General features: G+C 34.2%; 1 pseudogene; it reads left to right on the plus strand.

The window, feature by feature from the left end:
* The window catches only part of LOC127093143 (protein FAR1-RELATED SEQUENCE 11-like), a 105,300-nt pseudogene that overhangs the window by 48,454 nt on the left and 42,573 nt on the right, over window positions 1-14,273 (plus strand).

Raw genomic sequence — 14,273 nt, forward strand, 5'->3', positions numbered from 1 at the left:
CATCCCTGCTTATTTAAGTGGGTAATTACCCGAACTTATGCCTGTACCCATGTATGCGGGTTTTTATCCTACCCGTTGTGGGTACCCACTGGGGATGGGTCTCAAATTATCATCCCTAGCTACAAACAAAAAATTTATCTACGCTGGAGCTAATGGGAGGGTCCCAAACATGTCTTATTGGGAGAATAAACATGGTAAAATTAACGTGTTGAGATCTAACAAATGGGCGACGTGAACATCATTTTTCTTTCGAAATTATTCACATTTCATGACGTAATTTTTGGAATCTTGGACTATTGAAGACTGATAGTGTCCAATCATGAGAACCATTTTAGCAAGGATTTCCCCCCTGGGTGTTTCCCATACATACATTCATGAACTTCAGATAGGGTGTACCCATATTCCTCCCCTATAGACATTTTAGTATGAGATTGAGAGAAATCTTTTATGCAAATTTCCTCCTATGAGTGAATATGAACATGCTCACTTCTTCACCATACTGGCTTCAGAAGGATATGCTTGAAGGAATGTGGTTTCAATATATGCGAATATCTATTTTGTCAATGACATATGTGTGGTACCGCATGTCATGGTGGCCACATCGCCCAGTGTCACAAGTATAGGTTTTTAGAGTGTCTTCTAGATGAAAGAATAGTTGATGCCTCCCACTCTCATACATTTAGTTTGGAAAGAACATTTGCCCTCGTGTTCTATTCCTGAGGTACGTGTGCAATATGATATTCTTTAAACAATATCATATTATCTTTTATTAAGGTGACATATTTCTGTAACAAGGGGTCCTTGTCTTGTTCTCCCCCTCATGAATTGAGAAACTATGATTTATGAGTACGTGCACAATTTAACTTCCTATGCTCCTATATCAGATGCCAAGGTAAGGCTGGCGGTGAAGGCTTCATACCCGACCAGATTGTTTGTAGTAGGGAATTTAAAGCGCAATGATGGTTCTACTACCATCACTTCATCGCTCTCAAGGATAAACCATGTGTCGCTTTCCCTATTGTTTGACGACAAGATGATCTACTTGATGTACAGTTCTAATGTTTGTGGTTTCATTTCTATAATAAAGTCTGCGAAGACTTGATATTTAACAATCTTTATGGGTGTGAAGGAGATGTCAAACTTAGAGATATCAATAGACCACTTCGTCATTAGAGTTTAGTCTGTTTATACTACTATTAAGTGTATAAAAAGTAGTGTCATAAATTTGAATGCTTCATATTTCTCTGACGAGAACATACTACCTTGGCATATATATCAAGATAGAGGAATAAGGTATCCCCGACTAAGGTTCTGGATAGGACCAGAGGGATGAAAATGGAGATATTTAGTAACACGAAGGCTTGCTCATATACTAGGGTCCAACCGGACTACACTTCTTTCCTTATGGAGTTTGTAGAATGCAAGATCATGTTGGGATGACCTTGAAATTATTATTTTTAGAGTAGCGAGTATTCCGTTCAACTTCATTATCTTCTCCTTTGTGGTTTGGGGTTTCCATCTTGATAATTGCATCACATTTTTCAAGGTTAGTTTTGATGCCTCAGTAAAATATAATCCCAAAACTTTCTAACTCTAACGCCAATGGTGCACTTCTCTAAATTGAGTCTCATGTTATATTGTTTAACATAGTTGAACATATTACTGAGGTCAAATTTGTGTAACTTTTCTTCCTTGGATTTGACGATCGTGTCATCTATATAAACCTCTATCATTTTATTGATATCTTCTTCAAAGATCATGTTTATCATTCTTTGATATGTCATGCATGCATTTTTTAGCCCAAAGGGCAATGCATTTGTATCTCTAATTGATGTACCCCGTCATGGAGATGGTATTGTTCCTGTCTACTTCATGCATAGGATCTTTATTGTACCTAGAATAGGAATCCATGAATGATAACAATTTATATTTGTCATGAAGATATTAATGAAAACCTTGAGAAACTTGGCAAGGTTTCTTTCCATGGAGTCAGGGAGATTGGTGTATATATTTATCGTTCTAGAAGGATTTCCATCTAGTTATACGACTATGAACTCATCGTCTAGGATTCGTCTAGAAATACTCATTATAGCTTGCACCGAAAGTTTGTGTTCAACATCCGACATGGTTTTATCTAAACATGAGTATAAATGTTTTATGTTGACGTCTGACGAGCGTTGCTTAAGGCTACCTCTTTTCATCTTCTTTTCTTACTGGACGGTTGTTGCAGTATGGTCTTTTAGCGGTGCTTCATTTTTTTAAAGGCTTTTGTTAAGTCATCATGGATGGTTATAGGTTCGTACATAACTTTATGATACTTCATATTCAAGTGGATGGGAGAAGCGGTCGTGTAAAGATTTACTAAGAAAGTTCTCCCCAAAATACAATTGTAAATATTTTTGCAGGGGACCACTATAAATTGTATGTCTACTATCATCACAAATCTTCCTTCTCCAAGAGTGGTCATCAACACTATGATGCCTCAAGGGTGTTTTAGAGAGTCATTCAAATCGTGTAGACAGGTGCCGGCGTAGGGAGACTGATCTCTCCAGTAGCTTGGACTTTGATCCTGCGAGGATCTATTGATCAGTAATGTTGATGAATTGTTTATGTTGTATGTTTCTTTCTTTGGTAGTATGTTTTCTTCTTTTGTTCACTACGCCAAATAAGGGAAAAGAGGGCGCTTATTTTGGCCTATAACAGCGCTTTTAAGCGCCCTCTAATCTGGCGCTGGCATAGGTAAAGACAACGCTTTGTTTTCCTGGAGAAAGCGCTGTCTAAAGTGGCCACATTATAGTGCGCTTTCAGAAAAAAGCGCCCTCTGGAGTGGTCCATAAAGGGACACCTTAGAGGGCGCTTTCTGGAAAAAGCGCCCTCTAAAGTTGTCAATGTAAAGTGTTTAGAGGGCGCTTTCAGGAAAAAGCGCCCTCTAAAGTTGTCAATGTAAAGTGTTTAGAGGGCGCTTTCAGGAAAAAGCGCCCTCTAAAGTTGTCAATGTAAAGTGTTTAGAGGGCGCTTTCTGGACAAAGCGCCCTCTAAAGTGTTAGTTATTTTAAAAAAAATTGTTTGAAAAACAGTGGATATTTAATTGGTAACCTATTCGCATGCTGCAAAAGTGTAAAATTCATATTGATTTCATCCTTTAATCCAATGTTATACACCATTAATCCATTGATATATACAACATGAATCCATTTATATACAACATTAATCCTCCATATATACAACATTAATATATGATTCTTTGATCAACAATATACAACAACATATTCATGATTTAGTAAAAGTACAACAACATATATACAACATATATACAACATATTCTTCATACTCGGATATTTACTCCAATCACTCGATAACGAATCGAGATAATACACTATTAGTCTCGAAAGATCCATAGCAACCAACACCCAGTGACCACTGTATCCAAAAGCTGTCTAGTAGTTCTAACCAATACTAAACAAAATAACGCCCATCCACCCATGGTGAATAATAGCAAGTGTGCATAATAGGCAGGAGGAACTGCATACAAGATAACATTTTTGTTAAACTAAAGTTTTGTATAGCCTAAAACAAAAACAAGCAAAGGGAATCGAGTAACAAACCTATTGAGACAGATCGAGTACACCTCGCATAACTGAATGGAAAAAAATAGTATCAGAAGGCTTCTAAAATTAAATGAAAACAGTACAAGTTTAGAAAACATTAATTAAGATTAAAAAAGCAAATCATATCATTACGTGTAGCACAAGTTATTGGTCAAACTCTGTAGCTGGTCTGCAGTGAATTTATTTTCATCATACAGCACATGATAATGCGTTGGTCGACTAGTCCCCTGCAAAAAGAACACGTCCAAATGCAAATAACACAGAACTGTCAAAAGGCGATTGAGCAACAAATAGTAAACAATGGCATAAAGTTAAATGACATAGCTAATATTACCTGAATTCCTGCATGGCTGTTAAGGTAAAAATCAAATTCCCTAGGGTGACAAATGCTGGTGTCTACCACGGTTCCTTTGACAATTTAGAACAACAAAATCAGCAAAAAGTGATAAATTCAAATGATAATATATACCAGTTGCGTTGAGAAATATATTGAAAAAACCTGGCATAATATTTCCACTTCTATCGGTCTCTTTGGGGTTGACAGGAAAGAGACGGGTGTGATGTCTCTTTTGGACCACTACAAAAGTAACTTTAGGTAGATACCCATCCTCTATTGAGACACAAGCCTGATGAAAAAAATTAGTTGGTCTTCAGCACTCCAATGTACTTCAAATTTTACACCCTTGTCTCTTGCACGAATGATTGACTTCATAATAGCCATTTTACCTGTAATAAAGAAAATAATTAAAATCAGATGACAAATGTAAAAACAATTAAAATCATAAAAGTCATTTTACCTGTAATAAAGAAAACATTTAAAATCATTTGACCTGTACCTTTTTCACTAAGTTCTCTTTCTTTTCTTGGTTGGAATATGTTCTACATGTCTCTTAGCAACACGGACGGTTGGATTGATCCAAATACCCTCATTATGATCATTTCTAATATATGAATCATTTGATATAATATTCTCATCTTGATCATTTCTGGTAAACGATTCAATCTCAACATCAATATCACCTTGATCTCCAATGTTTTCATCAATTACTTTGTTGGAAAAAAGAACTATAGACCATTTCGTACTTTTCAGATCATTGACATAGAACACTTGTCTAGCTTGAGAGGCTAGAATAAAAGACTCATCTTTGTATCCCACCCTATTAAGATCCACTTGCAAAAATCCTGACTTATCCATTCGAATGCCGTTATTATTTTCAACCCACTTACAACCAAATATAGGAATCTGAAACTTCTCATAATCAAACACCCAAATGCGCTCGATAACACCAAAATACGACAGATTTGCAAATTTGGGGTTTAAGTCCTTCACACTTGATATGTGCATTGCTTCAGCTACCACGGTGACACCACTATTCTGCATAGTACTTTTATCATCTTGTTCTTTGGTATAAAATGTGTATCCATTAATCGCGTATGCGCTATAAGAAAAAACATGGAAACTTGGACCATATGCTAAGCATCTCAACCTTTCTGTTATTGAAGCGGGATCTGAATAATACTTTGAATAAATATGATCCTTAAACCAAGGTATAAAACATCGATTGTGCTCTCGTACTATCCAATTTTCATTTCTATTGGGATTTAAACCTCGGAGAACATCCTTGTGAATTTCAACATACGGCTCAACCTCATTCTCATTGTGCAGAACATACAAATGCACTTGATCCCGTTTGACCCTTGATACTGTCACGATTTTATTTCCAATTAGATTTTTTCCTTCTTTCTTTTCGACAAGCTGAGACTTGGGGAGTCCGATTGACTGAACATTAGACAAATATTCAGTACAAAACTCAATCGCTTCTTCAACAATGTATCTTTCAACCATACAACCTTCTGGTCGACTTCGGTTCTTCACGTACCCTTTTAATATTTTCATATAACGTTCAACAGGGTACATCCATCTCATATAAGCTGGTCCACACAATTGTGTCTCTTTCACAAGATGAACAACTAGATGTACCATTATGTCAAAAAATGATGGAGGAAAAAACATTTCAAGCTCACACAAAGTAATAACGATATCTTTTTGCAACATTGGTAAGATCGCAGGATTGATCACCTTACTGCAAATTGACTTGAAGAAAGAACACAACTTAGTTATAGAGCTTCTTACTTTTTCTGGAAGAATAGAACGTATACCTATTGGGAGAAAATGTTCCATTATAACATGGCAATCATGGGTCTTTAAACTCTTTAACTTGAGGTCTTTCATAGACACAAGTCTTCTAATATCTGAAGAGTACCCTTCTGGAACTTTAACTTCACTTAGAAACTTACACAATGTTTTTTTCTCCTTTCTAGATAGAGTATAAGCAGCAGGAGGTAGATATGTTCGTTTTCCTTTCTTCAAGGGTCCTAATTCAGTTCTTATTCCCATCGCTATCAAGTCCTTTCTTGCCTTAAGGTCATCCTTAGACTTTCCTTGTATATTGAGTAACGTGCCAATAACACTTTCAAATACATTTTTTTCAATATGCATAACATCAAGAAAATGTCTCACATACAAGGACTTCCAATACGGCAATTCAAAAAAAACTGACCTCTTCTTCCACCCACTTTTGACAAGTGTGTAGGCAAAAGGCTTGCCAAACTGAGTATCCAAATCTTTCACCTTTTCAAAAATTTGATCACCCGTCAATACAGGTGGAGCTTTGCCTTGTTCTGTCTCTCCATTCAACGCCTTTCTCCATCCACGGTAGTGATGATTTGAATTTAAGAATCTCCGATGACCGAGAAAGACATTCTTCTGACCAAAATCCAAGCGCTTCTAATCTATTTTATCTTCACAAATAGGACACGCACATTGACCTTTTATGCTATACCCTGATAGATTTCCGTATGCTGGAAAATCATTAATTGTGCCAAACAACATCGCCCTCAAGTTGAAACTTTCTTTCCTATATCCATCATAAACCTCCACACCGGTCTCCCACAAAATCTTTAAATCTTCGATTAAGGGCTTCAAGTACACGTCTATGTCATTCCCTGGTTGTTTAGGTCCAGAAATCAACATAGACAACATCATGTACTTACGCTTCATACATAGCCATGGAGGTAGGTTATAAATCATAATAATCACAGGCCATGTACTGTGTGAGATACTCTGGATACCGTGTGGGTTCATTCCATCAGTAGATAATGCCAAGCGAAGGTTTCTTGATTCTTCTCCAAATTCAGGATAATCATTATCAATTTTCAACCACTGTGGTGAATCTGCCGGATGTCGATACTTTCCATCTATAATTCTTTCATCTGCATGCCAGGTCAAGTGTCTTGAATCGGTTTCACTACGAAACATGCGTCTAAATCTCGGAATAACAGGAAAATACCACAAGACTTTTGCTGGAGACAACTTGTTCTTATATCGCGAGACACCGCATTTAGGACACTCATTTAACGATGCATACTCATTTCGAAACAAAACGCAATCGTTTGGACATGCATGTATCTTATCATAGCTCATGCCAATAGAGCACAACATCTTTTTGGTCTCATATGTTCGATTGGGAAGAACATTATCCTCAAGAAGCATATCTTTCAAAAGGGCTAATAACTCTGTGAAACTTTTATCCGACCACCCATTGCCCGCCTTTAAGTTGTACAACTTTAATACCGCAGACAATCTTGTGAATTTTTTGCAACCATCATACAAAGGTTTCTCAGCATCACTTACCAACCTCTCAAACATTTCGGGACAATCCTTAAGATCTCCTTCAAGTGCTTCTGCAATCTCTTCAACTCGATCACAATCGTATGTATCTGCGCCACTATAGTTTGAGGCATAGGTCGTACTATCCCCCGGTTCAACATTCTCGTTACTTTTCTCACCATGCAAATTCCAACATGTATAACTTCGATCAATTCCATGCCTCATTAGATGCGATGTCAACTGAACTGCGTCAACCCGTTTCCCATAACAACAACCCAAGCAAGGACATATCATTCTACTGGGGTCTTCGGCGTGCGCAACGGCAAACTTAACGAATTCTGATACCCCATTCTCGTACTCTCTCGACAATCGATTGGAAGACATCCATGTATTATCCATTACTAATTAGAATAAACAAAAAACAATTTCAGAAGAGTTCAAACACATTCGGACCTAGGTTTCTAATGATACTGGTATTGACACAAAATCATATGTTCATAGGTCGTATAACCCTAACTACTGGGTAATGTAGTCCCATTGCATGCGCTATCATGGTCACTAAAAACCAACCGTCAATTTCCTATTGCATGCGCTATCATGGTCGAAACAAACGTAGAAGGAGGAAACGCGCAGTAATAATGTAAAACAGAAATTGGGCAAAGCTAAAACAAAGCAATAACATAAAACAGAAATTGGGAAAAGCGTGTACCTTTGATTGGTAGAAGGAGGAAACGCGCAGTAATAATGTAGATCTAACAGAGGTGGAAGGAAAACGCCTTAGAACCCTAACGTGAAAAAGAACGAAAATAACAAAACGCGCAGTATGTTATAATTTTAATGTTTACTAAAGGGGACATTAGAGGGCGCTTGTGGAAAAAAAGCGCCCTCTAAAGGGGGCCTAAGAGGGCGCTTATGAAAGCGCTCTCTAAGGCTTTCCAGAAGCGCTTTATAAGCTGGAAATGCACATGGACTTATAACAGCGCTTTATTAAAAGCGCCCTCTAAGGGTAACCTTAGAGGGCGCTTTCTAAAAAGCGCCATGTATTGTTGTCCCTCTATCTCCTCCTTATTTTTTCGTTTCACCTTAGAGGGCGCTTGTGGAAACAAAGCACCCTCTAAAGGGGGCCTAAGAGGGCGCTTATGAAAGCGCTCTCTAAGGCTTTCCAGAAGCGCTTTATAAGCTGGAAATGCACATGGACTTATAACAGCGCTTTATTAAAAGCGCCCTCTAAGGGTAACCTTAGAGGGCGCTTTCTAGAAAGCGCCATGTATTGTTGTCCCTCTATCTCCTCCTTATTTTTTCGCTTCACCTTAGAGGGCGCTTTGTTACAAAAGCGCCCTTTAAAGTGCGCTGTCTATTGCTCCTTATTTTTCGCTTCACTTTAGAGAGCGCTTTTGTAATAAAGCGTCCTCTAAGGTGCGCTGTCTATTCCAGTTTTTGGCATAGTGGTTGCACTTTGGCACATCTCACGCGCTTCGTGGTTTCCTTTGTTGTATTTATGTGATTATTCCCTCTCATTATATTATATTATATTATTATTTCTATTTAAAAATACTTATGTAAGAGATCCAGATTAATTTTTCCAAATACTTAGATAATTTTTTTGCCACCAATTAGATTGATATATATTGTCGAATTATTACTCCTCTTTTAAAGTTTGCTCTGTATGAACTAGGCTCAACACAGAAATTATTGGCACCTAGCAAGATTTGCATTCTAACATGTAGTCTATTATCTGATCTTTCCCTTCACTCTGCCTCTTTTTCTAGATGGGGACTTGCGACTGGTTCGCCGAGCGGGAGTGACATGATTTTTTCTATCTATGTTGGTTCGGGAGTCAAGCAACACTCGTGAGATCTTGAACACTCTTGAAATCTTGAGAGTAATACACTTTTAGAATCCAAGTCATCACCACTAAATCAATCTCTATTTAAATATGGGTAATGCTAACTTGTGCCCGAAGGGCACATGTTAAAAAACTCATAAATAGAAAATTCATATTGAAAAAAACAATAAAAATATAGTTATAAAATTTTATTAAATTTAAGACACAATTTCCAATAATTTTTTATTATATTTATCTCTTAACTTGTGCCCCTTAGCATTACCCTTTAAATATTTACAAATTATTATGGTTTAATTTTTATAATATTGAACCATGACCTAGTATATATAAACATTAAGAAATGGAGTTCATATTTGTACTTAAGTGTACTTAAGTATCTAAGCACGGCTTGACCTTGATCATGTGACCCGCTAAATACTATGTTAATGAATTATGATTAGTGCTAATCATAATCTTCTCAATTAGAGGGCATATGAATCTTCTCAAAAGATATATAACCAATAAGAGGAAGTATTTGCTCAAGTCATGCTAGGATTGTGTTTAAGAGAAATAAGTATAGAATATTGAGTAGGTAGAATAATAGACATGCATATTAATATTTCTAGATTCTGTTTTATTCTTTATTTTTTTCTTTTAAACTATTTGCTTTGTTTTAAAGAGTCCACCAATAAAACTCACGACTCAATATTAAAATAGAATTACGGATTTTAAATGCGTTTTAGCATATTAAATATCTCTAAAACTTTTATTATTTGAGATATAGTTATGAAGCTTTCCTTTAATTTATATTTGTTTGATTTGTATTGATCTAGCTATATATATATTTTTTAAATAATTTAGTGACTGAATTCTTATTAAAAGTAACAAATATTTAAACACCGTCTTTGTATCCGATGTCTCTATATTATTAAACTACTAAAAAAAGCTATATATATTTTTTGAAAGTGTTGAGTTGCACCTTGTAAATTAATATACTAACAATTATCTTGCATGTGTTTGTATACACGTTTGAATGGACAAATATTAAACGGAATACTATTTGAGAAAGTCCAACAAAGCTCCCAATTTACTCAAACATGACAGCCAAATGTCTATGGACGATAAATGCATGCTACATATTAATTTCCTCTTGGTTTATTATATAATGCATAACTATACACTACCACACATATGGACAAATTTTGTTGTTAATGTCTCATGTTTTTTGCTATTATTGTAAACCAAAAAGTGTGGCCTAATCTCTTCCACATGTTATTTTTTTACCCTTAAAAATATATGGATATATCTAAATCATTAGCTCTTCCTATGTGGTAAATGGTCGACCATTACATTTATACGTAGATTTTTTTTTCATGTCCAATATCAGTTTTTTAAAGATTTTTAACATTGGAGGCAAATGGTGGTTTTGAGTTTTGAGAAGATGAGTCAATTTGAACAGTGTGTTTAATTTTATGTTATAAAGTTAATTGTTAGACTAATAATTGAAAATTCAGTGTTTTTTTTAATGTATTCGTATTTTGTGTTGAGCATTGTAAATGATTTGTTGCAACTTAAATGACTATTATTGATATGAGAATCACACCAGAATTATTCTAAATATACCTCATTTCATTTATGATCAAAATATATGGTATAATTAATAAAAGAGAAATGTTAACTAGCGTCTGAGATACAGATTAAGTATCTTTAATTATAATACGGCTCTTTGAGTATTAAAAAATTTATTTAAGACAACAAAAAATTATTTTTTTCTAAATCAATAATAAATAAATGTTAGTCGTTAAAACATTAACTGATATTATTATTTTATATTTTTATTTAATATTGTTTAATGCTTATCATATTTAATTTCATTGCCTGTAATTTTTTAATTTCAAAAAAATACTATTTTTCTTTCCATAGCTAGTCTAAAGAATGATAGTGGATCAAATGTATATTATGTCGGCTAAACTTTGATGTTTTACGTATAGGTACGTTTTATTTGTTCTTTTTTTTTTTGGAATATATTCTATTTGTTTTTTTTAATATTATATCTATTTGTTTATTTATAATTTTTTAATATGATATGTATTTTTATTTGTTTATTTTTTTAAAATATGATTTATTTATTTTTAGATATTTTTTTTATTCTTCAACACTTACAATAGTATTTTATAATTTATTTGTAATTATTTTCATTTGTAGCTAATAAACAATTGATGTTATTAATAAAAAATAAATTTAATTTGAATGAATGTCGAGTAGAAGATTTTTTTTTAGAGAATGGTTATTCCGAAACAATTGTAGACCATTTTGATCATAATATAATGGAGAAAGACATGTTAAAAGTTGAAAAAATTTGGAACTTTTGAAAATGGAAATCCTATACTAAGTCAGAATATTGTGATTAATAATTTTTCAGAAGAAGTCGATAAAGATGAAGTTTGTGGTCGGACAAATATGGTACATTTTATTGGTCAAATTTTTCTTAGTAAAGAAGAATCATTTATTTTTTTTACCAGAGACATGCATATTATCATGGATTCTCAATTCTAAAAGGTAGATTCGTAAAAAAAACAAAGATGGAATTATTGGTCGGTATGATTTTTTTTTGTCATCGTAGAATTTCCTCGAAAGACATAGATCCATCAAAAGAATAGAGAAAAAGAGAATCAATAAAGTATGAGTGTAAAGCTCATTTACGAATTAAACTACAAAAATCTCAAGATATATTTCCAAATGAGTGGCGAGTTACAGCGTTTGTTGTTGAACATAATCATAATTTACGAACCCAATCAGAGATGCGTTTTTTACCATGTTATCGAACTATCTTAGAAAATGATTATGATTGCATTTTCTTATTAAAAGAAGGTGGACTTTCGGTCAGACAAATAATGTGTGTCTTAGAGTTAGAGAAAAATGTTAAGCATGAATATCTTCTCTTTATTGAAAAAGACGTTCCCAATCTTTTTTTGAAATCCAGTAAAAAAATGTTGAAGGAATTGATGTATGGATCTTCTAAAGTATTGTGAGAATGCAAAAAGGAGTTGCTTAAAGTTTCAATATTCTTATACACTTGATGAAGAAAAAAGGTTAGACATATTTTTTGGTCATCTTTTTCTTATTTTGATTGGTATAAAAAATATGGTGATGTTGTTGTATTTGATACTACATACAAGGTAAACTCTTACGAAATGCCATTTGGGATTTTTGTGAGTATCAATAGTCATGGAAAGACTATACTATTTGGATGTGCACTTTTACGGAATGAAGCAATGTATGTATTTCGTTGATAAATGAAGGTAACTATTGCTTTGTTTCTTTGTTTATTCGATGATTTGATCTCTTTTCTTTAATTTGTTTATTTGTTCCTTCTTATAGACTTTTATAGATTTGATGAAGAAGTCACCGATGACTATATTAACGGATTAAGATCCGTGGATGAAAGAATTAATCACAAAAGAAATGTCATTAACAAAATATAACTTTTGTATATGGAACATAACTTTCAAGTTTAGTTCTTGGTTTAATGCTATACTTCGAGACAAATATGCAAAATGGTGTTCTGATTTTTATGGATTGTATAAGTTGGAAATATGTGAAGAATTTGAGCATCAATGGCCCGAAGTTGTTTCTAAGTATAACTTCCAGACAAATAAACATGTGAAAGGATTGTACGAGATTAGAAATTATTGAGCACTCGCTTATCTTCGTGAATATTTTTTTGGTGGAATGACAACCAATGGAAGATCAAAGAGTACTAACACATTTGTTAAGAGATTCATCAATTCTCACACAAGTTTAGCTGACTTTGCAAACCAGGTATGACATATTTTCAACTATATTAGTACTTATCATTTATGAATTTTTGTATTAGAAAATTTAAATTCATTTCAGGTTGATATAACAATTGATGATATTAGGCAAAAAGAAGAGCTTGATATAATGTTAGAAAAGTGCAAAAGGTCAAATATGAAGATGATGTCACCATTACAAGAGCAAGCTTATAGTGTTCTAACACATTTTTCTTTTCAGATGTTTCAATACGAGTTTGAAAGGTCCATACAATATTCAATTCATCATAAGAATGATAATGTGTTAATATTGGAATATTATAAAGATGATAATAATCTGAAACATGAAGTCTTTTGGGATGGTAAGATAGCTACATGTAGTTGCAAGCTATTTAAATTTTGGAGGATATTGTGTCGCCACGTTCTTAGTATTTTTCTTCATAAGTATTATCATGAAATTCCTTCTGACTACTTGTCATCACGGTGGCGGCTTCAAGCATTACACAAAGATGATGATGTAGTTAGGGATCAAATAATGGATTGCAACAATGAAGTTGATTCACAATAAATTGTTCATTGTCCTCCATGTAGCACCTCAAATTTGCACCTCCCATTTTGTATATACATTTTCATTTTAGGTCATTAACATTGCATTGACATTGCATAGTCCATCATGCCATCAGGCAAGACTGGTTAGGAGATTCAACTGTGCAAGGCAACAAGAGCATTCTCCATGAGATCAAAGCCCTAGGGTTGGTACAATGAGTTCATGTAACCCAATGATCATTTTGAAGTGATTTGGCCAAGAATTGAAGGCTCAAAGATCATAAGTACATGGGCAAATCATCTGAAATCCTAAAAAGTCAACAAAAGTCAACCGTCAGTTCAATTGTGGATTTGGAGGTGGGAGATGGTTAGAGATGCCTCATTCATGTGCTAACAAGTCTCATTTGACATTCCAAACATCAACATTGAAGAATTTGAAGTCAGATCAAGACTTTCCAAAAATAGCAGGTGACCTGTAATTTGAACTTTCCAAAAATGGAAAGGTTTTGGACCAACTTCAACTCAAGATTACATCATCAATAAGGCTTCAAATGAAATTTTGTCCAACATGAAAGTTGAAGATCTTTCTCTCCCATTTCCAAAAAGTCCAAGATCATGAATTTCTCATGTGTGGTTGAAGAGATATGATCAAAACATGGCAAGGTGTACTTGAAGATTCAAATGGGCATAACTTCTCAACCAAAGCTCCAAACTGGATGGCTCTTTTTGCATTCTTCTCCTTGTGACCTCTAATTTTCAAATCTTGCATCACATTACATAATTTGTCTTCATATCATCACTTGCAAATTCTTGGAGGGAAATTTCAATAT

The sequence above is a fragment of the Lathyrus oleraceus genome, chromosome 1, assembly GCF_024323335.1.
Source record: "Lathyrus oleraceus cultivar Zhongwan6 chromosome 1, CAAS_Psat_ZW6_1.0, whole genome shotgun sequence".
In the NCBI taxonomy this organism is placed as follows: domain Eukaryota; kingdom Viridiplantae; phylum Streptophyta; class Magnoliopsida; order Fabales; family Fabaceae; genus Lathyrus; species Lathyrus oleraceus.